Source organism: Adiantum capillus-veneris, chromosome 11 (genome assembly GCF_014529385.1).
Source record: "Adiantum capillus-veneris isolate H3 chromosome 11, ASM1452938v2, whole genome shotgun sequence".
Taxonomy (NCBI): domain Eukaryota; kingdom Viridiplantae; phylum Streptophyta; class Polypodiopsida; order Polypodiales; family Pteridaceae; genus Adiantum; species Adiantum capillus-veneris.
The window spans coordinates 33,689,327-33,712,666 of NC_140941.1; positions in this window are offsets into that span (position 1 = coordinate 33,689,327).

Sequence of the window (23,340 nt, forward strand, 5' to 3'; positions counted from 1 at the left end):
GGAACTGAACATAGCAAAAAGGATTGTCCCAAGGAGAAATCTGCTGCTCAACACAAGAGGAAGGAAAAAGCAGTACACATGGTGCAGCTTTTACCTCTTGAATCCTCTTCCCAGTTTGCTAATGTGGAAGTAACGCACACCGAGGCGGTGCATGAGTGCTGTATCACGGCCTCCATGTGGCAACAGACTTTCGGACCACATGAGTTGGTGCATATGCATGGATCTATCCAAGGGTACAGGGTGCGGATCTTGGTAGACGACGGTGCATCGCACAATTTCATCAATTATAAATTGGTGAAACGACTCAAATTGCCCCAAACTCCGAGTTCCCATCGCTACAAGGTAGCAATGATTAACGACCATGGTGCTGAGATATGGGAAACTCAGGTTAAAGATGTACCTCTGGAAATTCAAGGATATCGTACCTCTTTGGATTTCCAAGTCATGAATATGGAGAGGGAGGATGTGGTTCTTAGTCGTGAATGGTTTCATAGTTTAGGATCATCCCTTAGACGTAGCTATGAGCATAATAGTCTAATGTTCGAATCCAATGGTGTGCACGTGCTGCTGTTGGGGGAGAAGGATGTACCTTCCTCACCACTTATTTGTACAGCTGAGCTTATGAAGCTCACTTCTGATGATGCAATAGAAGAACTCTTTTTTTGTTACTCACTGTGCCATTTTATTTCCAATGTGGATGATGTTTTTAATGATGCTAAAGTTTTGAATCAAACTTCCTCAACGCCACATTCTTCTCTCTCTCCTCTTCCAGCTATGTCTACTAATTCAAAAAAAGCAAATGTTGCTAATGAATTGAAGGAACTTTTAAGGGAATTCAAGGATGTGTTCCCAGATGATTTGCCACCAGGGCTACTGCCGACACGTTCTGTGCAACATGGCATAGACATGGTTGCAGGCAGTAAGCCAGTGAGTAAACCGCCTTACCGAATGAGTCATTCGGAGGCTACTGAGGTGGAACGTCAGCATGCTGACTATCACAGTAGAGAGTTTATTCAACCGAGTTCTTCACCATGGGCCTCTCCCATTCTCTTGGTGAAGAAAAAGGACGGTAGTATGCGCATGTGCGTAGATTACCGTGGATTAAATGCGGTTATTGTTAAGAACAAGTACCCATTTCCACGAGTAGATGAGCTGTTTGATAAGCTCACCCACGCTGGTATATTTTCAAAGATTGATTTAAGATCTGGGTATCATCAAGTACGCATCAGGCTTGCGGATATACCCAAAACAGCGTTTCGAACAAGGTTTGGACATTATGAGTTTTTGGTAATGCCCTTTGGGTTAACCAATGCTCCAGCTACGTTCATGACACTTATGGATAGTGTCTTGAGACCATACTTGGAAAAGTTTGTTATCATTTTCCTCGATGACATTCTTGTATATAGTGCATCTGAGGAAGAGCACTTAGTACATTTGAAACAAGGGTTTCATTTATTACGCCAAAATCAGTTATATGCCATGGAATCCAAATGTGGTTTCCTCAAGGAGGAAATTCACTACTTGGGGCATGTTATTTCGGCTACAGGGTTACACATGGATCAATCCAAGGTGGATGCCATTCGGAGGTGGCCCTCTCCCAAAAATTTGGAAGAGCTCTAGATTTTTTTAGGCTTTGCAGGTTTTTATCGACGATTCGTTAAAAACTATGCCCATATTGCTGTTCCCATGACATATCAAATGAAATCCAAGGGCAAGACTTTTCAGTGGGGATTAGAACAACAACAAAGTTTTGACAAACTTAAATACACATTAGCCACAACTCCAGTTTTGGCAATCCCTTAAAGCCATTCGTTTTGGAAACGGATGCTAATAATCGTGCGATTGGAGCAGTCCTTCTGCAGGAGGGAAGGCCAATTGAATTTGAAAGCAAGAAGCTGGATTCAGCACAACACAACACATTCTTTTCACTCATAGCTCATTTTTTCTCGACACATTCGGTTTATTGGGCATTTGGAGTAGCCAAGGAATGGAGTGCTCATACTATCAAGCAAAAGAAATGTATTTTAGAAATGCACGACATGGAGGTGGGAGGAAAAAGAGCAAAGCCCTACACGAAATGTTCAATTGGTTCTAAAGAGTTTGAGTGGGGAGAGAAAGGAAGAAGATTAGAGTGCAAAGAAGTTTGAAATGCAGAATAGAGAAAGTGGTTAGTCTAAAATCATATCATGCTTCTAGTGCAAAAGATCCATTCCAATGATGGTTGGAGACAAGGCGATAAAATGGCACGTGTCGGATGGAAAACCAATTTTTTTTTGATATTAACTACTTCTATTGTAAACATGTATTGTAATGCCACGTGATTTATTGACGCTCCAATCAGTGGTTCCGTGGGTCAAATTGCCTCTATTTTGGAGTTTATTTATAGTTTTTATTAGTATTATTGAGTTTTTAAGTTTAAAAAATAAGATAAGTACTATATAAGTCAAAAATCACAACTTGAAGTTCATTTCTTGTTTGCACATTCTAGAAGATCCTCTCGAGCACAAATGTACACACACTCATATCTTGCACCACATGGACGGTTCCCACGACTAACACTACACACATTAATACCACCATAACCACCACTCACACCATACAAAATCCGCAGCCAAAACCCTATGCAAAATCTATAGCTTCAAATACACATCCCTAGTCATAAGTGAATAATCTAGCACGCCAACGTCCAGACGCCCAACAACCTTCTCAACCATCGAATCTAGATGATCAAACCACCACCATGCGACATATTTTTGGTGATCTTGGACCATTAAACCATGCCAACCACACACCTCTACCAGATCCTCGACTAATTTCATCTCTACATAGAGCCACACAAGAAACAAGAGCAAGCAAAGGAGAATACCGAGATCCGCTTCAAAATCCGGAGCCCTCGCCTACTGTCACAGCAACTGGTGCTCAGGCCACCATGAATAACATGCCAGGAAGCTGTGCACTGCGAGTCAAACAAAGAGTAATATAGGTAATACCAAGGGACCTAGTTTCTAAAGCACGAGAGGCCAAGAAGAGGAAAAGAATGAGAGAGATGGAAAAGAAAGAGGCAGTTGAGAAGGAAGCACAAAAAGTGCAAGAAGAACAAAGAAGACAGAGGGAGCAAGAGGAATGGTAGAGAGCGGAGGCCGAGAGAGCTCATTTTTGGCAAAATTACAAGCACGAGCAGAGACAAAGAGAAAGTCGGAAGAGGATAGAGCTCAAGCCACCCAACAAGCAAAGGTTGGGAGCTCTAGGCCTTCAAAAATACCTCAAAGAGCCAAGCAATGTGCAAAGAGGAAAAAGGACAAGGTGATGCCTAGAGAACAATAGGCCCAAGAGGTCAATATGAAATTTCTCTTTGAGCTTAATATTTTACATTTGTGGTACTTTTTTTTTTTGCTTCCATTTTCTTTGTATTCTTAATGATTTCCATTTTTTAAAAAAAGTGAGCAATCTTTTCTATGCCTAGAACACTCCTAAGCTCTCAAACACTCAAAAAAATTTACCAAATAGTACTAGCAGTCAAGTAAATCAGCTAAGCTAAATTCACGGCTTCGTAACCTCAAGGATCATCGATAAGACTAAACTCTAAGTCAATTAATTAAAGAAAATACAAATTTACACATTTTCAATGGTAGAAAAAAACATAACTAAATGCACTCAATCATACCATGAAATAGCACAATCAGCAAATATAAATGTCCACAAACATGAGTCATGGAAAGTAGTACACTTGGAGGTATGCGATGCATCTCCTTGATGGTTGTGGAAGCAAACATGCAATGCTGGAGCTTCATCTATCCATGTTGTGTGAAATTTGAAGTCCATCTATCGCAACGGGTTCACCATTTTGTACGCCCCTATATAATGTGAGGTCACGGGGTATTTGAAAAAATCTTCTTTTAACATGTCTAAATGAATAAAATGACCCCTTATTTTAGGATATCTTTTCAAAATTGAATATAAAAACCCCTTAGTTTAATGTATCTCTGTTAAATTGCCTTAAAATTCTACTTTTGAAAACCCCTCCTATCGAACTCACGTTATACATTAACATGATTACATAGTGCACCCCCCGAGCCATCTATGTTGCAAAATCATAAACAAAACACTATCACCTAGAAAGGTGTGTCACCATATAAGCAAAAAATTTATTATCTAAATAAAAATAAGAAGAAATCCTATACTAAGCTCTCATACCTGGATGCTTAGAGGGAAAAATCCCAATGGGAAAAAAGTGTCATGGTCAATCTACACAAACTAGGGGTCTAGTGCAGCTAGGAGGGATGAGAGAACTCTCTCCAAACACTAAAATCTCCAATCTGCTAGCCCTCTGTCTAATGGTCGTCAACTGGCTAGCACCTACCTCTATATGGGTATTAGAATTTGTAGGAAAAATACTAGGTCTAGGGATGGCATCATCATGTGACAGTGTGGTCAATGAACTCTATGGATTAAGATCCCTCAATGACTGACTCCTGTCTATCTCTAAGTCAATGGCATGGTCACTGGAAATCTGAGGTGATCTATGGCTAGTGTCAACATGTGGTATGAGAGGTGGTCGGCTCTTTGGTAGCTAGACCTTCAATTTGCATAGTGTCTCAATGAATGTATGGTCTAGACTATCCTGTAGTAGATGGCGACTATCATCATCATGAACATCTCATATACTCTCGTGGTCCCTTGACTGAACACATCTACTATAATGTATCTATTATAGGAATTGTAAAAGATCTATGATCACTCATTGTGGGGTGTGCTACTACATGACCTCTAGGAACCCAAACATGTCTATGTCGCTCATAAAATCCTGGTGCCTTAGACAAGTGACCGTCTCAAAACTAGCCATCCATGTGACCATCAGCTTTCTATCTACACAACTGTTTCATCAGTAGACAAACATCTATTATGAATCCCTCTACGGGGAACATAAAACTATCAAATATTTTGGTAAGCTCTATGAGTAGATCTATGGCTATAATCCCTCGTGTGCCCTCCTAAGTAGCACTACATTGGGGTGTGGGTGCCAAACTAGGCTCCAATGGATCTGATATCTGTAGTGTGGCCTCTACTATGGTCTTTTTAACATGGTCTACAAGAACCTAATGTTACAATGTCCCACAAGTTGTATATGCCTGCTCTATGATTGGGGGATGTGGTCATGTCTCTACAAGAAAAGATGGCTCTATGGAAACATCTGCATGATGTGGCTTCTCTCTAGGTGAATCACGTAGTAATGTGTCACTTTGCTGTATCAAGATGGTCAACAGCCCATGTCAGCTCATACTGACCTAAGCTATGAGGCTCACTCTGTGGTAGGCTAAGATCTAGAGCTACATCCAACAACCCATGTCAGCTCATACTGACCTAAGCTATGAGTCTCACTCTATGGTAGGCTAAGCTCTAGAGATACATCCAAGGGTGGCAAAGTCTTAGACATCTCTCATGGAGGATCACAATTATTCATGGTTCTAGGAGTGATATATTATCTGGCTAGGTTGTAGCTATCGTAGGTAGTTTAGCTCTATAACATGCACAATCAATCAATGGTCTAGGTGTATATCTCAATCCTTCAATCAACACATAGATGGCATGATCCATGCCTCTATATACTTGCTCTCAAGGATCTCGATCAAACATAAGCATGGTACTCACATTCAGAGGTAACTCTCTAGATTTGCTAGACTCTCAAGTGTACCTAGGTTTGCAATTGTCATCATATGTCTGGGTCTACTCAAGTTCATACAACTTGACCAATGTCAGGTGAGTATTTTTATCTAGGGACTCATCATAAGATAAAGGCTCCATGGTCCGTAAGTCAATCTCAAACCTCAACAAGTACATTGCACAATACTCATCTCTTAAGGATATTGGCATGCATGGGCTAGGCATAACTTGCACTAGTTGACGTGTGGGAGGATCTTGAGCAAAGTTCTTGAGTTTCTCAAAGAAAATTGATCGGCTCAAATCATGAAATATGCACAATCCCATCCTCTCACCACACAAGACTAGCATGGGTCTATCTTTTGGTAAAGTAGTGTCTAGAAAGTGTAGCTCATCTCTAGTCATAGGATTCATGTTACTCATCAAAACTATAGGGTCATGTGACACAACTCCTCAAACAGAGGCTCTGGTGGGACATCTACCTCTATGATAGGTGCACTAGAATCATCAATAAGTATAAAGTCTGGTACACTATCTCTACTTGCTCAGGTCTGCGCTATCTCAATCGGCTCTAGTACCTCTGTAGAACAAGTAGAAACTTCTAGAATAGTCATTCTAGGTGGCTCTATGGTAGTTCTCTCTAGTGTCCTCATCCTGTTGCCAATCTAAATGTTTGTCTCTTTATCTCAATCACCATAAACCTCAACTAATCGATTGTGCTCTGAGGAAAAATATGTCTATGTGATGGAGATTTGGGAGATGACCTGGTAGGGGAAGTGTGTCTAGCAGGTGTTTGTGGACTCTGTGTGGTCATCACTACATGATCGTCACCATGCCGTGGAGAATAGAGCAATCTAATCATCAAGGATTAGATGCATGGAGAGAGATTTTTGAGAGTTTTTTTTAGCCAGTATTACTCCATGCATGCATGGGTGTATTCAACTAAAGCAAAGTTTGAAGTGTTTATGTGCTTCAAACAATTACTAGCTATGGCTGAAAATGTCTCAAAATGTACTATGGGCACCCTCCATTCAACTCGAGGAGGGGAGTATATGTATTATGAATTTAAATGCATTTTTGGCTATTTGTGGGATAAAACACCAATGTACAATGCCTTATATGCCTTAGCAAAATGGTGTTGCTGAGAGGAAGAATATCTCTTATAAAAATGGCAAGATGTATGGTTAAAAGTCAAGCATTACCACATTCTTTTGGCTTGAGGCTATCATGTGTGCCACTTATGTCCTTAATAATTTTCCTACAAAATCTTTACAATATATGACTCCATATGAAGCACGACATGATAGAAAGCCTTCTATTGAGCATGTATGCATGTTTTTGGATGTTTGGCATATGCTTTGGTGCCACAAAAGCAACACAAAAAATTAGATGATAGGGCTATCAAATGTATATTTTTGCTGGTTATAGCGCTGAAAAAAAATCTAAAATTTTCAAAACTCAAATCTTATATTCTTAAAACCCCCTAAACCTATTTTATGGTCAAAAAAACATTTTTTGACCTCAAAAAGTCGAAATGTGCATCCAAACACCCTAAAATTCTTTTTTTTTTTGAAAAATCGTTTTTTACTATCCAGAGCCCCCCCAAAAGTAGTCCTTAGGCCCAAGCCAGGTCCTACTCCTCCTCTTAATTTTCTTTGTTCAACCATGGCCAGCTCTACTTCGCAAAGGCGGCCAAAGGATGAGGAGACAGCACTTGCATGCCACAACACAAGATGGATAGATGATGAGTGGGTGCCACAAGAGTTCACCAAAGGTGCTTGGGTATACATGCAACCATCTGCTATTGGCCCTCATCGTGTGTGGAATCGTGCAAACTTGGATCATCATTGGAAAGGAAATCTCCTTGGCTTCAAGAACCACAAAGACAAGGGGACCGTAGCCATTGTGCAACATGTTTTCTCAATGTCAAACATGCAATTGCAACAACCACCTCGATTTTCAACACATTGTAAGCACATGCTTTTGAGAATACAAATCTAGGTATGAAATTAGACTGTAATGTTATTATAGATTCATACTTAAGATTTGCCATGCATTTATAGTCATATTTCCATCCACATTGGTGGAGGAGCAACCACTACATAGTCTCTCCGGCACATTCAATGCTATACATGTGGATATTGGAGTAACAATGTTCGCACATCTTTGCCCAACCAAACTGGTTCAAAACAGGATTTTCTTCTATTCTCACTCCTATATTGTGCCTACTTCTATACAAGAGTTTGGAATGCTTGAACCCATCAAAGTAACTTCCTTATTAAGTATGGAATGGCCGGTGCCAAATTTGTGGTCAGTAGGATCTTTCAAGCAAAAGATGATAATAGATGTCCAAAACTCTTTGAAATACTCTAAAGCTTCTAGGTCTGTGCTTGTGTTTGCCTATTCATTGTTTTGTGCACATTTTTAAAAAGTTTGGATTTGTGGAGACTACCACAATGCTTGTATGTAAAGATATGCATTATGAGGAATTAGGAAGGCTTTTAGAAGAGGACTGGGGTTTTGTGGAGGGCATGCACAATGGGGACCGATACTGTTGTAAGGTTGGAGCTTCAGGTATTGGAATGCAATATTTAAAATACCGCACCTCCTTGTACATACAATTCCACTATGATCGTTGGATGTGCAAGCTTGGAGTGCGGACTCCCTTACAGAGTGTAGACGGCACTATTGCAAGCTTTGACATTACAGTGAGGATACCCAATGATGCTTTGGAGGCAATCCAAGTGAGCAAGCAAATACTCTCAGCAATGTGCGAGAACATTTGGTTATTGTGGGTTTTGAGGCCCTTCAACAAGCGCAATTTTTTTTACAAGGTCACAAGGTGAGAATCCTTCCACCATATTTTCAATACATCATAGTTTGTCGATCATTGGATGCTTATTGTAATGAATGTTTGTAGATTGGGAAGAGATTGGAAGAAAAATTGAAGGTGGAGGACTGGGGCATGGATGGAACTATGCTATCACTCTTATAACTTTTTATCTCTTGCAATTTTGAAAACAATCCCCGATGTAATGAGCATGACTTGCTTTGGCAAATCATGTCTTTGAATATAATTTTTCACATTGAGATGAGAGATCATTTTTTGGTGAAAGTTCCCTTTTTTTTATTAAAAAAATGTCTTTAAAAAAGGGGCCGTTATAAAAGGGGGGTGGCATAACTCATTCACACTTTTCACTTTCGTAACTCTTGAGCTCCTCCACTCTCTATCCGCACCCCAAGCTAGACATGGATGCCTCCACAGCCTCTGCATCTGCATCCATATCCACCCCTTTGTCACGCTTTATCCTCTTCCTCGAGGACACCAAATACAATGGAAAGTTGAACCTCTATAGCTTCTTTACTCGTCTCCCTGACCTTGACGCCACAATTGCCCTTCACATGGATGCATTTGTCGAGAATTTTGCATTCATGGAGGAGCACATCATAAAATATTCCGTATCTATCTCCCCACATGCAGGAATGTAGGTGCCTTGTGATCTTTTGTGCTACATACACAAAGATGATCGCCCATTTTCCAAGTGGTTGCGACGATTCTTAGAAATTGCCGTCGAAGCAGGCCATTTCTTGGACAAGCAAGCCCTAGGGGTGTTAGCACTCAAGAAGCGCAAGTTGGGGGTGGAGTACCTTTCTCGAGTGACAACATTCATCTTCTTGAGCAAGGAACCTGATATGGAGGAGCTTTGCCTACCACACCTTCGAGTTGGGTCCTTCATCAAGGACACCAAGGAGCAGGTGGTTGATCCCATGAACCTTGCAGACAGCAGAAGGACAAACACTTCAGCTCGAGTACCTCAAGGGGCTCGAGGAGGTAGTAGAAAAATTCATCATCATGGCTGGCTTTAGTGACATTATACTTCCACTACCATCAACGGATGAGGCTATCCCAGAGGTGGAAATAAGCCACTTCTCCTCAGTGGTGGTGGATGGGGAGAAGTATGTGTTTATGCATGATTTGGAGAAAGAATTTGGCATGCGCATGGATGAATGCTTGAGTGTGCTATGCAACAACACCAAATTTCCCTTAGAAAATATGCCAGATGCCCTTGAAAGCAAGCTCTTGCCACTTGGGGACTCTATTGCTGACACTATTGCAATTATGTGTGTGAAGGTCCTGGTAGTAGAGCAGCTTCATGTGGTTGAGGAAGAATTCCAAGCCACGCAAGCCAAGGTTGAGGCCTCTAGGATTCATATGCAGTGCAACCCCCCATCTGATGATCCAAAGCTCGTAGTTGCGGTGCATGGGAGAATTGACTTGGATGGAAAGGGCAACAGGGAGGAGGACGACAAGGAGCAGGAGGTAAACTCTATCCTAATTTTCATGTTATTTTTTTTTTCCTTCATTGTCTTTTTTCTCAACCTTGATTGGTTTATGACAGGACGTTGTGGAGGTGGATGATTTTGCAGCAAGGATAAGTGGCAGGCGGATGGGATTTGGATTGCACTCTTCCCTTGCGCATTACCTAGGAGAACTCCCCCCTGGAAATGTTGCCATTTCCCATAATGAATTTACTCCCCAAGGACATTTTATGACGTGGTCATTGAAAGCTTTGAGCAAGGTTTTGTGTTTGAGCACCATTGCTCAAACTGCACAACTTGTGTTCCTAGTGTGTAGATCCCTTGTATGCACAACATTTGGCACTGGCTTCCATTGTATAGTGCTTGCCCAAATAGGGATACATGCTTCCATTGGCTCATGATTGACCCAAAGTCCATAGTGAAGTCCCTTGTGACTAGGGAGTTGCCTTACGCGCAAGAGAGGCACCACGAAATGCTCAAGAAAATTATGAACTCCTCAGATGTATGATGTAAAATCAACTTTTTGGAAGTAAAAAAATATATTTTCAATTGTCTCTCTATCTTGTACATTCTTCTTAATGTGGTCTGTCAATCTTGAAAATTGTTGTAATTGGTGATATGTTTCAATAAGCTCTGTCTTTTTTGCTTGAAGTAACAACACATCGGAAGTTGGATGCACATGATACTCCTTTCAACTTACCTTAATTATGGGGAAAGTATAAAACACATCTGAGTGAAAAGAAGTGGTATCTCTACAGTAATGCTGCAAAAACAATTTCTTTCACTTAATCTATATTTTTTAAGTATCCTAGGGGGCAGAGAAGCCTACCAAGTGCAAAGAAAAGGGTGGCCACGAGGATGCGCAAATGGCCCATCCATCAGTTTTGGATGGCCAATTAGCACATCCTTGTTGGTCACCCTTTTTTTTTCATATGGAACCCTATTGTTTCACTCAAGGACACTAGAAAAGGTGATATCAACTCAAAATTTAAGTTTTCAAGCACAATATCACCTCCTTCAGCTCTACCTAATAGTTTCCTGCACCAAAAGGCCCAATTACATTGGACATATGAAAAATCTAGTTTGATGTTTCATAAGCACTTGGTTTCACTATATGTTAACTTTTTTGTTATCCTATGGGGTAAACAAAGCTAGAAAGTTAAAAAAAAATGGTGGCCACAAGGGCGCGCAAATAGGTCATCCAAAACTGATGGATGGGCCATTTGCACTCCCTTGTGGCCACCATTTTGTTTTGCACTTTCTAGGCTTGTCGACCCCATACGATACCCAAAAAGTTAATATTTGATTTATATTTGACTCTTCATGTTCAGAAGAAATAAACTCAAAACACATGGATAATAGACACAATTGTTAATCATTTTGTCATTGCAAAGTCATCTCATTACAAAGATAAGGGTGTGCAATACAAAAAGAGGGGTAACTTTGGCTAATGCTCGAAGTTCCGTTGCAATCAAAGTGCAAGTTGCATATCTTTTGTCTATATTGTCACTTGCTTTGCATGAATGGTGCATAGGTTGGTATCTTTCAACACTAAAATGATGTGGGCATCTACAGCTTCTCGAATAGCCTCTAGCGCTATTGCTTGAGTTCTATATTGATTTCCATAGCTCTGAAGCACATCCTTCATTGTGAGAGAAAAGGGGGTGCATCGAATTAAAAGCTCTATAGTCTTGTGGTAGTGCCTAATTTTTGCAAATGCCCTTGCTATTTTTCGGCACCGCTAAGGTTATCCTGGGGACACTTTCACATTTGCTGGCTGGTGGCGTTTAGGCTTCTTGTAAAACTTTGACTTACGCCTGTTTATATGCTTAGGGGCTGGATCTATAGCCTCTTTTGATTCATCCTCTTCCCTTGGCTCCCGATCGTGTGCTGTGGGGAGAGCTTCCTGGCCTCAAGGCAATGTCTTCCCCCCAACGAGCACCTGATGTGTACATGGTATATCAACTCGCTGCCATGGTGGCTCTATCTCTGATTCAGGGTTTGTAAGGACCACCTGAGTCCTGGATGGTCCTGCTTGTGATTTGTGGTGCGGCAGCTCCTCTCTATCAGACTCTGGTGTTTGCTGGGCCTCTTCTTCTCTCCAGCACTGGGTGTGTTGCTTCATTCTTCGTCTAGGTGTTTCTTCTTGTGGACGTAAAGGTTCTTCAACCCTCGATGACTCTTGTGCCCTAAAACCATGCGTGCTGCTAGAACAGTGTCTAGAACGGCCAAGTGTTTGTGGCCGGTTTCTTATGTCTTTAAGCCATATCGACTTCTCACATTCTTGGAGGGTGTTTTGTTTGCAGGCGGATTCTCTGTTGTGGTTTGTTTGGTGCATGCCATTTAGTATGGTAAGAGATCACCTGTGCTTAAGAAATGAGTGGTTTATGAGAGCATGCAATATTTATAAGGGCCCATTTAAAAAGGTCCTTGTTCACACTAATTTTGAAAAAAAAACTATTATTTTTTTAAATAAACATGTCATTAAGAGTTGAACCCTGCGTTCACGTGTAGTCACTCGCGCAGAATCCGCTTTGACCCTTGTTGCACTCTACATTGACTCGCCATGCAGCATGCTTGGCGGGGCCTTGCGACATTTGCCACTTGCTACTATGCTCTTGACAACTCCATTTTCCCACTTCAATAGCAATCCTGGATTGTCGCGCACACTCCATTGTGAGCTTACGAGAAAATGTCGTGCGAAAAACCAGTGGAACATCTCTTCCAAATAATTGGATTGCACCATTCCACCACCATGTCAAGTATTTCTGAAGTACACCCCCCTTGCTTGATAATGGGACTTCTCCATGCCCTGAGTGCTAAAATTTTCAAGAAATCCATATTTGTGCATAAAAAATGCACCATGCGCAAACAAGATATGCTACCCTCATGAGAAACGATCCACATTATTTGATGAAAAAATACCTTGTAATAAGTTCACCACATAACAAGGCTTACCATGTAATGTGTGATCTTATTTTCACCCCAATAAAGGGTGAAGACATTGGTAAAATCCACCAAGGCTTCTTGAAATGATTGGCATTGTTCTTTTGTTGTGATGTTAAGGCCCATAAGCTTGACCATTTTATCAAAATGTGCCCAAACATGATTGCACTTGTTTGCAAGCTCGCCATTTGAATCATTGTTAGTAGTAGCTTTGGATAACTCCTTCCAAAGATCCAAAGGTTACCTGCCTGCTGGTTGGAGTTGTTTTGAGCAGCATACTGAATGACTTTCCTTGGGAAATTGTCTTCAAAATGTGTTTGGATTTTTTTCCACTCATTGATACTTGTCGAGCAATTTCATAGGCCTCCCCTGTGTTCTTTGCAGCAACGATAGACACATTTCCACCGTGTGCAACCAATGGAATAGAAGAGTGCCTCCACTCTTTCAATCGCTTCCTGGGACTTTTCCAATGGTTTCATTATGAAAGCATAGTCAATGTGGAGCTTCAATAGCCTATCAAAAATACGCATGAATGACTGTAATGTACAAAAATGTACATTCGATAGAGGAAATGGAAAGATTGGGTTCTAAGTGTGGTTCTTTTGAGGATGGTATGGGGCATTGAGCATGGGACATCTCAGAATAGACGCTTCCCATTCTCTACCTTCATCTTCAACATCACAACAATCCAACCCCCTTGTTCTCCATGCCCTTGCCATGGAAGCATGGAACCGACCTTTGCAGTGCTCTTGTGTGATTTTTGTCCGTTAGGTATGGACCCTCAAGTGCAAAATGGACAAGGCATGAGAGAAGAAGCCCCTTGTTTGTAGCCAAGCAAACACTTTATGGTCTTCAAGTCCCCACCTAAGTGCCATTCCACATCATAGCTACCAAAACCCTCAACCTCCAACTTCTGACCGGCAATTTGGGAGTGTATTACTTCTGTGATCAATGGATTACTCTCAAAAATCCATGAAAGTACTCCATTGGTCTCTCTAAACACCTCAATAGCACCCAACCACCAAATGTCTTTCTCTGATTACATGCTAAAAGATGGGGTGGGAGATGGCTTGACTGAATCCCTTTGCTCGGTTTGCAAAAGGGCCTCATTCATTAGAGTGACACTTAGCCTCTCTAACCTTCAATCTTTCACTATTTGACACTCATCGAGTTTCATCACAAAAGTGACCTTTGTGCCAAGCACTACAAAATAAATAGTACCAAGAACTTATACTTTAAAGTCTATGATAAGAACACAACCAAAAGAAAAAAGTATAGTGTGCCACCTTCTTCAGGTAACTTGTAAAATCTAAGCATGGCTTGTTGAAGTCTTCTAAGGTCCACAAAAATGTTATTCCACATTGTGTAAGGGAATCCCTTCTCCAAAGGTCTTATGGAATGTTTCTTACCTTTTTCCCTTGCCTTTGTTGTGCATGAAGCATAAATGGAAGTTGGCATTGTGTCCTCAATGTGTAGGTATGTCCCAATGCGAGAGAACACATCTTCGTTTGTGGCCTTCTTTGCGAGGTTGACCTTGTGTGGAATGAGAAATAGGTTTACCACAATGCATTGCTCTTTGAGGGCATCCTGTAGGAGTTGGAAAATAGCTTGATAGGCTTTGGTGCTGATTCCAGCCTCATCACAAGCTTGTTGGACGTCATCATCACTAACCATATTTTTCAATTTACGCATAAGGTCCTTGGTGGCCGCATCCTCCAGGTGCTTACCTCCAGGTGATTGTAAGATAGAAATCACATCCTAGGTATTAAGACAACTAGTGAAAAGGTTGACTCGATCATCTTGGCTTGTTCCACCGCATGCCTCTTGGATGAAGTTTCTAGCAATATCAATAAAAATAAATGTTAGAAAATAGTGTGAAGTAAGAATGCATCATGCAAGTAAAGACCAAATCACCTTGTGGCTATCATTCTTTGTTTGCGTGCTCCACCCGAATGTGCAAGGGTTTCAATGAATGAATACATGCATTTGCGTTCCCTTGCACCAAGGGGTGTTTCTTTCAAGTATGTGATGGTGTTGGAAAACTTCATAATGCGGGACTCCTTTTCGTGCATTTGTTGTTGAAGAGTTTCAACCACCCTCTTCAAAGAGGCAATACTCTCTTGTAATGCCGCTGTCTTGGGGTGAAGAGCTTGACATTAGTGCACCCACATATGCAAAGAAACACCTGCACCCATACACAGCCGCTTGAGATATCCTAACAAGCCTACTTCTCCCCTCTCAAGATATTGAAGAAATATCAAGAGACTATCAAAGAATGGATGGAAGCGGCTTATAGGATCATATGGGTACAAATGGCCGTCCACCCAAATGTCAACATTGGTCTCACCACCGGCACGAAGTTCCTGTGATGACCTTTGATCACCCTCACATGCGGCCGTGGGTAAGCGAATATGTATGCTTTTGGTGTGCGGAGTACGTGGTGGTGGAAGCAAATGATTTGTGATGTCTTTGAGAACCATGGCAGCTATTGCGTGAGGAAGCAAATGATGAAAAGATAGAGGGGAAGGGGGAGGGAGAGGGAGGAAGATGGGAGGAGATAAGGGGGGAGGGGGAAGAGGGAGAGATTGAGGAGGAGGAGAAAGGTAGAGGCAGGGAGGGAGAGAAGAGGGAGAGAGGAGGGGGGAGGAGGAGTCAAAAAATGATTTTTGGATATGTATATATGTTGGGAGGGAGTTTTAAGTAAAAGTAAGTAATTTTTTTTTTAAAAAAAGTCAAATATTGACTCTTAGTGACTTGCTGATCACTTTAAAAAAGCTAGAGAGAGAAAGTGCTGACCACCTTTGTAGACATGTTTGCAGGATTTTCACTTGAATGCACCCTTCCTAGCTTTAGTTGTCCCTCTTCCAAAAGAGTGCGTATGAAGTGATGTCTCACCTCAATGTGCTTTGTCCTTGAATGAAAGGCTGAGTTCTTTGCAAGATGGATAGTGCTTTGTCTATCACTGTACAAGACACAACTGTCTTGTTTGAATCCAAGCTCTTCTAAGAATCTGTGAAGCCACATAATTTCTTTGCTTGTCTCCATCATTACTACATACTCTGCTTCCGTGGTAGAAAGTGAGAGCACTTTCTGCAGCTTTGAAGCCCAACTTACAATTGTGCCTCCAACCGTGAAGACATAGCCAGTAGTGCTCCTTCGAGTATCTTTGTCACCTGCCATATCTGCATCAGCATACCCTTCTAGAAAAATATCAGTTCCTCCAAAATACAAAGCATTTTTTGTTGTCCCTTTTAGATATCTAAGTATCCACTTCACATCTTGCTAGTGCTCTTTACCTGGGTTGTCCATGAACCTACTTACAACCCCCACTGCATGTGCAATGTCTAGCCTTGTCTAGACCATAGCATACATAAGAGAACCACCGCTGCAACATATGGAACTTTAGACATATAGGCTATCTCCTCTTGTGTCTTTGGACACATATCCTTGGGTAGTTTAAAGTGACCAGCCAAAGGTGTAGAAACTGTTTTTGCATTTTGCATTGCAAACCTTTCTAGTATCTTCTTGATGTAATCCTCTTGAGATAGCTTTATTGTCTTTTTTGTCCTTTCCCTTGATATCTTCATACCAAGTATCCTCTTTGCAACACCTAAATCTTTCATTGAAAAAGATTTAGATAGATCCTCTTTTAGGTCTTTGATGTCCTGCATGTTAGCACTTGCAATCAACATGTCATCAACATACAACATTAGGATGATGAACTTCCCATCTCCCAAATTCTTCGTGTAGACGTAATGATCTGATTTGCATCTTTTGAATCCATGATCTAACATCCATCGATCGAACTTCAAGTACCATTGTCTTGATGCTTACTTTAAACCATATAAGCTTTTCTTTAATCTGCAAACCATTTTCTCCTTACCTTTTACTTCATATCCCTTTGGTTGAAGCATGTAAATTGTCTCCTCTAAGTCACCGTGAGGGAATGCCCTATTTACATCCATTTGCTCAAGATTTAGATCATGAAGAGCCACAAGGCTTAAGACAAGCCTAGTTGAGTTCATTTTTACAACAGGAAAAAATATTTCATTGAAGTCAATACCTTTCTTTTGAGAAACCCTTTTACCACAAGCCTAGACTTGTACCTTTTGTTCCCACCTTCTTCTTCCTTCAACTTGTACACCCATTTGTTTGAAGTGCCCGCTTACCTTTAGGCAACTCAACCAACTCCCATGTTTGGTTGGGATGTAGTGAGTCCATCTCCACTTGCATGCTCTTCGTTCACTCTTCTTTGGATTTGTGTTGCATATAGCTTCTTCGTATGATTCCGGCTCTCTAGAATCTGAGATCAAGAGATGGTTGAAGGAAGGAACAAACCTTTCTAGAGGTCTATTTTCTCTTGTAGATCTTTGGGGAATAGGTTGAGTCTCCTCATTTTGTTGACGTTGTTGCACATTGTCACCGTTTGCAGTCCTTGAGTCTTCACCGTCCTCAAGCTCCATGTACTCATCACTTGTTTCTTTTGTTTGTTAAAAACTACATCCATACTCCTAACGATTTTACCATCTTCAGGATTCTGTAGGCGATACCCAAAGTCACCTTCTCCATAGCCAATGAAGAAACATCTTTTGGACTTTGCATCTAGCTTTGCTCTTAGGCTTCTATCTATGTGCATGAAAGCCTCACACCCAAACACTTTGAGAAATGCATAATTCACCGGTTTACCTATCCATGCCTCTTTTTGGAACTCCCCCATCTAATGCCGTTGAGGGTGACCGGTTGATTAAGTACACAGATGTACTTATAGCTTCCGTCCAAAGCTCAAGCGGTAGGCCTGCATGTAGTCGAGTGCTTTGTGCTCGCTCCATGATTATCCTGTTCATCCTTTCCGAAATTCCGTATTGTTGAGGTGTCCTTGGGGCTGTCCTTTGCCTCCGAATGCCATTGCTTGCACAAAATCTTTCAAAATCTTGGCTGCAATATTTTCCTCCATTGTCGGATTTGAGGCATTGAACCTTGGTACCTATTTCATTATCCACAAAGACTTTCCACCTTTGAAATATGAAAAATACATCGGATTTATTCTTCATGACATAAACCCATGTTTTTGTAGTCGCATCGTCTATGAATGTTACATAGTACAATGAGCCACCAAGTGATGGTGTACTTGCAGCACCCCAAACATCAGAATGAACCAACTCAAGTTTTTTATGTTTTCTTTCATTTGCTGATTTTTGAAATGTTACCCTCTTTTGTTTATCATAAACACAATCTTCATAGAACTCTAAGTCCACTTCTTTCAAACCTGGCAGAAGCTTCTTTGTTTGAAGAATTTGCATTCCTTTGGCACTCATATGCCCAAGCTGGTAGTGCCACACCGCACTGTCAACTTTTGTAGTTGCTACACAAGCTGAAGGTTGCGGGCTGATAGTACACAAGTAAAGTGTACCGACCTTTTCTCCCTTGGCAACCACCAAAGATCCCTTTGAGATCTTCCACCGTTTGTTTCCAAATGCAATGTTGTGACCTTCATCGTCCAATTGTCCTGTAGAGATCAATTTTTTCCGAAGAGAATGAACATGCCTAACATCTTTAAGCTTCCATTCATTTCCGTTATCAGTTTTAACAAAAACTGTACCTTCACCGACAATCTCACAAGCTTCATCATCTCCCAAGTATACATACTCAAAATTACCTTTGGTGTAATCTTGGAAATGTTTCTTGTGTGGTGTCGCATGGAATGAAGCCCCAGAATCTACTATCCAGGAATCAAACACATTGTATAATGAGAGAATTAGAGCATCTTGCTCTACTTTACCTGCCACATTGGCCTCCGATGTTGGCTTGTTGTCTTGAGACTCAGACCCCTTCTTCTTCTTGGACTAGCAATCCTTCTTGACATGGCCCTTCTTGCCGCAGTTCCAACATTCAAGAACTGACTTTGTGGGTGACTTGCTGCGTCTTGAGCAATCACGACCCTTTTGGTTTTTGAACCTCTCCTTAGGCCTTCCTCTTGTTTCCACTGACAGTGCAACACTTGATGATTCTCCTGTTCTTCTCCTTCGTATTTTCTCGCTTAGGAGAATATCCACAGCATCATCAAACTTAAGAGTATTTGTGTAAGAAATAGAATTACTTACAGCCATCAGAAGGCTATCCCAACTATCCGGTAGAGATGATAGTATAAGAAGAGCTCGCACTTCGTTCATCAAAATTGATTTTCATCGATCAAAGTTGACTTATGTTTGTTCTAAAGTCATTTAGGTGTTGTGCAATTGAATCATTCTCTGCCATCTTTAGATTGAACAAGTGCTCCATAAGAGATACCTTCTTGGATGCCAATGGTTTCTCTTAGAAGTTGTCAAGTGACTTCAGCAAATCCTCTGTGGTCTTCATCTTCGAACCATTGAAGGCCACCATTGACGCCAAGCTTAACCAGATTGTTCCTAGTGACTTTCGATCAAGGAAAATCCATGCTTCATCTTCCATTGTTGCGGGCTTCTTCGCAAGACCACCTAGTGGAAAATAGAGGTTCTTCTGGTAGAGATAGTCTTCAATCTTCATCTTCCGATGTTGGTAGTTTTTTCCGTTGAACTTCTCAATCTTGAGCTTCCCTTCCTCCGCCATAACTCCCACTCAATTCAAGGAATCCTTTCCTTCAGATACGTTAGCTACAAGAAAACCTTGTATTGATACCAGTTGTTAGGAAATATGACATAGCTAAGTAGATAATTGAGTAGATTACTTAATGGAGAGAGATAATTTTCACACACAAGAGATTATAGAGTAGAGAGAGAAAGAGTACACACAATATACGCAGTTCCCCCAATGTGGGCCACGTCCACGGGAAAGCAGCCACTCAATGGCTTTAGTACTTCAAAATAAGAAGTAGGTTACAAAGGGATTATACCCTTTTGGAGCTCCCACCTCGCTTCACTCTCAGTACCTCACACCCACCTTGTTGCATCAACTTCACACTATCAAATGTGTGTAGAAATGGCCTCCTTTTATAGGCGAAAAGGGCTGCCCTCTCTCATGAGAGGCAGCCATGTGTAGCCGCCCTTGCATAGATAAGTCCAAATCGGACCCTCCAATCCGCCCATGTGTGGCCTCCCTTGAGAAGACAAGTCCGCTTTTGAATTTGGCCACCGGCCATTGACTACCGGCCACCGGCCAACCAGCCAATCGACCGGTCCTTTTTCGACCACTTTCCGACCCCGTCAGCCAGCCATATATTTTGGCGAAAAGGAATATTCTGGGTCGAGATTGGGCGTTAAAATTTTGGTTTTCGGTGAGTGATTTTATTTTTTGGCAAGTTATTTTTCTTCACGCATAATAGCTTCTCCTCATAATGGGGGCCTTACAAATATGTGTTTTTAACACAGAAAATTACAAGGGGTAAATCAGACTCCATACTTAGCAATACACTTATAGAAAATCACAAATGGATTTTATGTGATCTGCCTCTTAGAAAAAAGGCCATTGGTAGGAAGTGGATTTACAAGCGGAAACACAAGCCGGATGGTGAGATTGATTGCTATAAGGCTTGACTTGTTGCAAAGGGTTATGCAAATAAAAAAGGCATAGATTATGAAGATAAATTTTCTCCCACCTCCTATATGACTACTTTGCATTCTCTACGTGTATTGGAAGCTCATTTTGGTTGTGATGTACTTTAGTCAAACATTGTTACTACTTTCTTGAATGGTGACATATTTGAGGAAGTTTAAGTAGCACAGCCTTGCAGTTTTTTCATTAAAGGGCATGAAGATAAAGCGAACAAATGTAAGAAAACTTTGTATGGGTTGAAGCAATCTCCTCATGCTTGGTATGAGAAGTCTGACACTCATTTTTTCAAACGAGGCTTTCATAATAGTCCAAAAGAAAGCACATTCTATGTAAAACGTGAGGGTGACATACTTCTCATTGTGGTTCTGTATGTGGATGCTTTATTGACCAGTGGACCAAATGGGAGACATATTCCTGAATTTAAGGCTGATTTGAATTCTACTTTCAAGATGAAGTATTTAGGGAAGTTGCATCATTACTTGGTTATATAGGTTAAGCAGTGTGATGGTGGTATTGCCTTGTGCTAGACAAGAGACATTGCTATGTAAGTTTGGAAACCTATTGCCACTCCCATGGAAACAGGTTTGAAATTGAGTCTTCATGATACTAGTGATCTTGTCGATGTCACTACTTTAGTGAAACTTTATATCTTAACTTGTTTTATCATAAGGGGGCTTATTGCTTCCAAACTTACATGCTTTTTTGGACTTAGATTGGGTTGGTTGATTTGACATCCGAGTGTCCACAAGTGGTTTTTGTTTCATGCTCCGTAGTTCATGTATCTCATGGTTGAGCAAGAAGCAACGTACTATGGCCACTTCTAGTTGTGAGCCTTGAGTAGAGGGCACTCTTCACAACTACGGGTAAGTGTGTATGGCCTAGACACCTTGTGGCTGATTTGGGTCTTGGACACGACACTGCAGCACTATCTACACTGACTTTCATAGCCTATTGGTAGTTGCAACGAGTCTAGTTTTTTATGCACGCAAAAAGCACATTGAGGGCGAGGCTCTCAGTAGGAGAGATATTCTTAGCTTATGTACCAACACATGACACTCTTTGTGGACTTATCGTGTCCTCTAGGCATGGAACTTCCCTATACTCTATGTGCCATCTATTGTTCACCGCATCACTCTGAGGGGGGATTTGTTACCATATACATATGATGGTGATGTGTGTGAACACGCTTAGGACCGTCGGGAAGTTTTTTACCTCACTAGGAGGTTTTTCCCCCATGCATTGTATATATGTCCATCACTCTAGGGCTATCTTATCTTTCCATTGCACACTAAGTAATACACTCTTTGTTGTGTGCCTTGAGATTACTTCATTTTCTCCACATTGTGTGTGTTTTCCTAAAACCCTAATTCTAACACTCACCTGACCATGCACAAGAGAGAGAGAGAGAGAGGGTATATATGTAAAGGTAAATAAATAAAAAATTAAATAGTGTTATATATATATGTACACAAAGAGAGCAAGAAAGGGGGGAGGAATGTACCTACATACCTATATCTATATGTAATGCATATATAGACTGTACGTATATATATATATATGGGTGAAAGCATGTTAACCTGTCATGCTTTTTCATGTCCCGGACAATGCTAACTAGCACAATTTGGACATATGCTAACTAGTACAATAACTTGAGCTACATTTCCAAGATCTACGACATATGATATATCAATAGAAAGAATTTGAAACAAGGAATCCAAATGTACAACCTCCGACAAATTTGATATTATTTGTAAAAAATTTACCGGACGCCCAACTTTTTGAAGATGTGCTAACTTGAAACTGCTAACTAGCACAAAAAGCGCGACAGGTTAACATGCTTTCACCCATATATATATATATATGTGTGTGTGTGTGTGTGTGTGTGTGTGTGTGTTTGTGAGTGAGAGAGAGAGAGAGAGAGAGAGAGAGCGAGAGAAGGGAAAAAGATCCCTCAAAGCTATCTCCATGAGGGAGATTTTTTTAAATTTTTGCTACTACAAGTAAAAATTAAGAAAAAAGTTCTCTTGAGTCCCATCCCCATCATCAAAGAATATCGGGTACCATCTGTGTCCCTATGAATCCTATTGTGTGTCCCTATGAATCCTGTTGTGAGGATATCCAAAATGCTTATGGCTGGCTCAAAATGTCCTCTGCTCTACTCTCATCGATATCTAAGTCCAGAATCATCAACATAGGTCAATTTGTACTTGAGTCTATGTAGTTGCACTATCGTAGGATGTATTTGGGTTTCTTAATAGCCATTGAGATGTGCTCTATCGACAACATCATATGGCATAATTGATAGGAACATGTAAGTTCCCATGAGCTTGTCAAATAAAAAACTGAGTGGAACCAAGGTGATGTCTTTGAACTCGGACTACTTACCATATTGAAGGGTTAATATCATTCAAGAAGGTGTCTCTGGTGTAAGAATTTTCATCAAGGTCAACAAACCAAGGTATGACTCCTCTATAGCCTACGAAATGTAGCACAATATTAGTTTGGTTCTCTCTCCTCGTCATGGAAACTCGATCCTCATGTGGCAACTGGGTGGTATCTCTGGGTGGTGATCTATGTCTCATCAACATTTCTAATGCATGCAATGGAGTAAGCTCAGTATCTTCTGTGCTCGTGGTTTGAGGTGTGTTCTTACGGCCTCTCTAGCCTATGTGTACAAGTAGCAATCAAGGAATGTGATGTGGCTATCTGTCTGCATGATAACTCTAGCAACGCAGTGATAAGTGTGTGACTCCTATACTCTATATCTTCCCCTATCTTTTCCTTAATTTCAACAGATGTCTATCTCCTAGATGGTCTAGATGAGGTAAATCCTGGAAGTGATCTAAGTCATGTCAATAGTGTACACGTTGTGGTCATTGGCGGGTC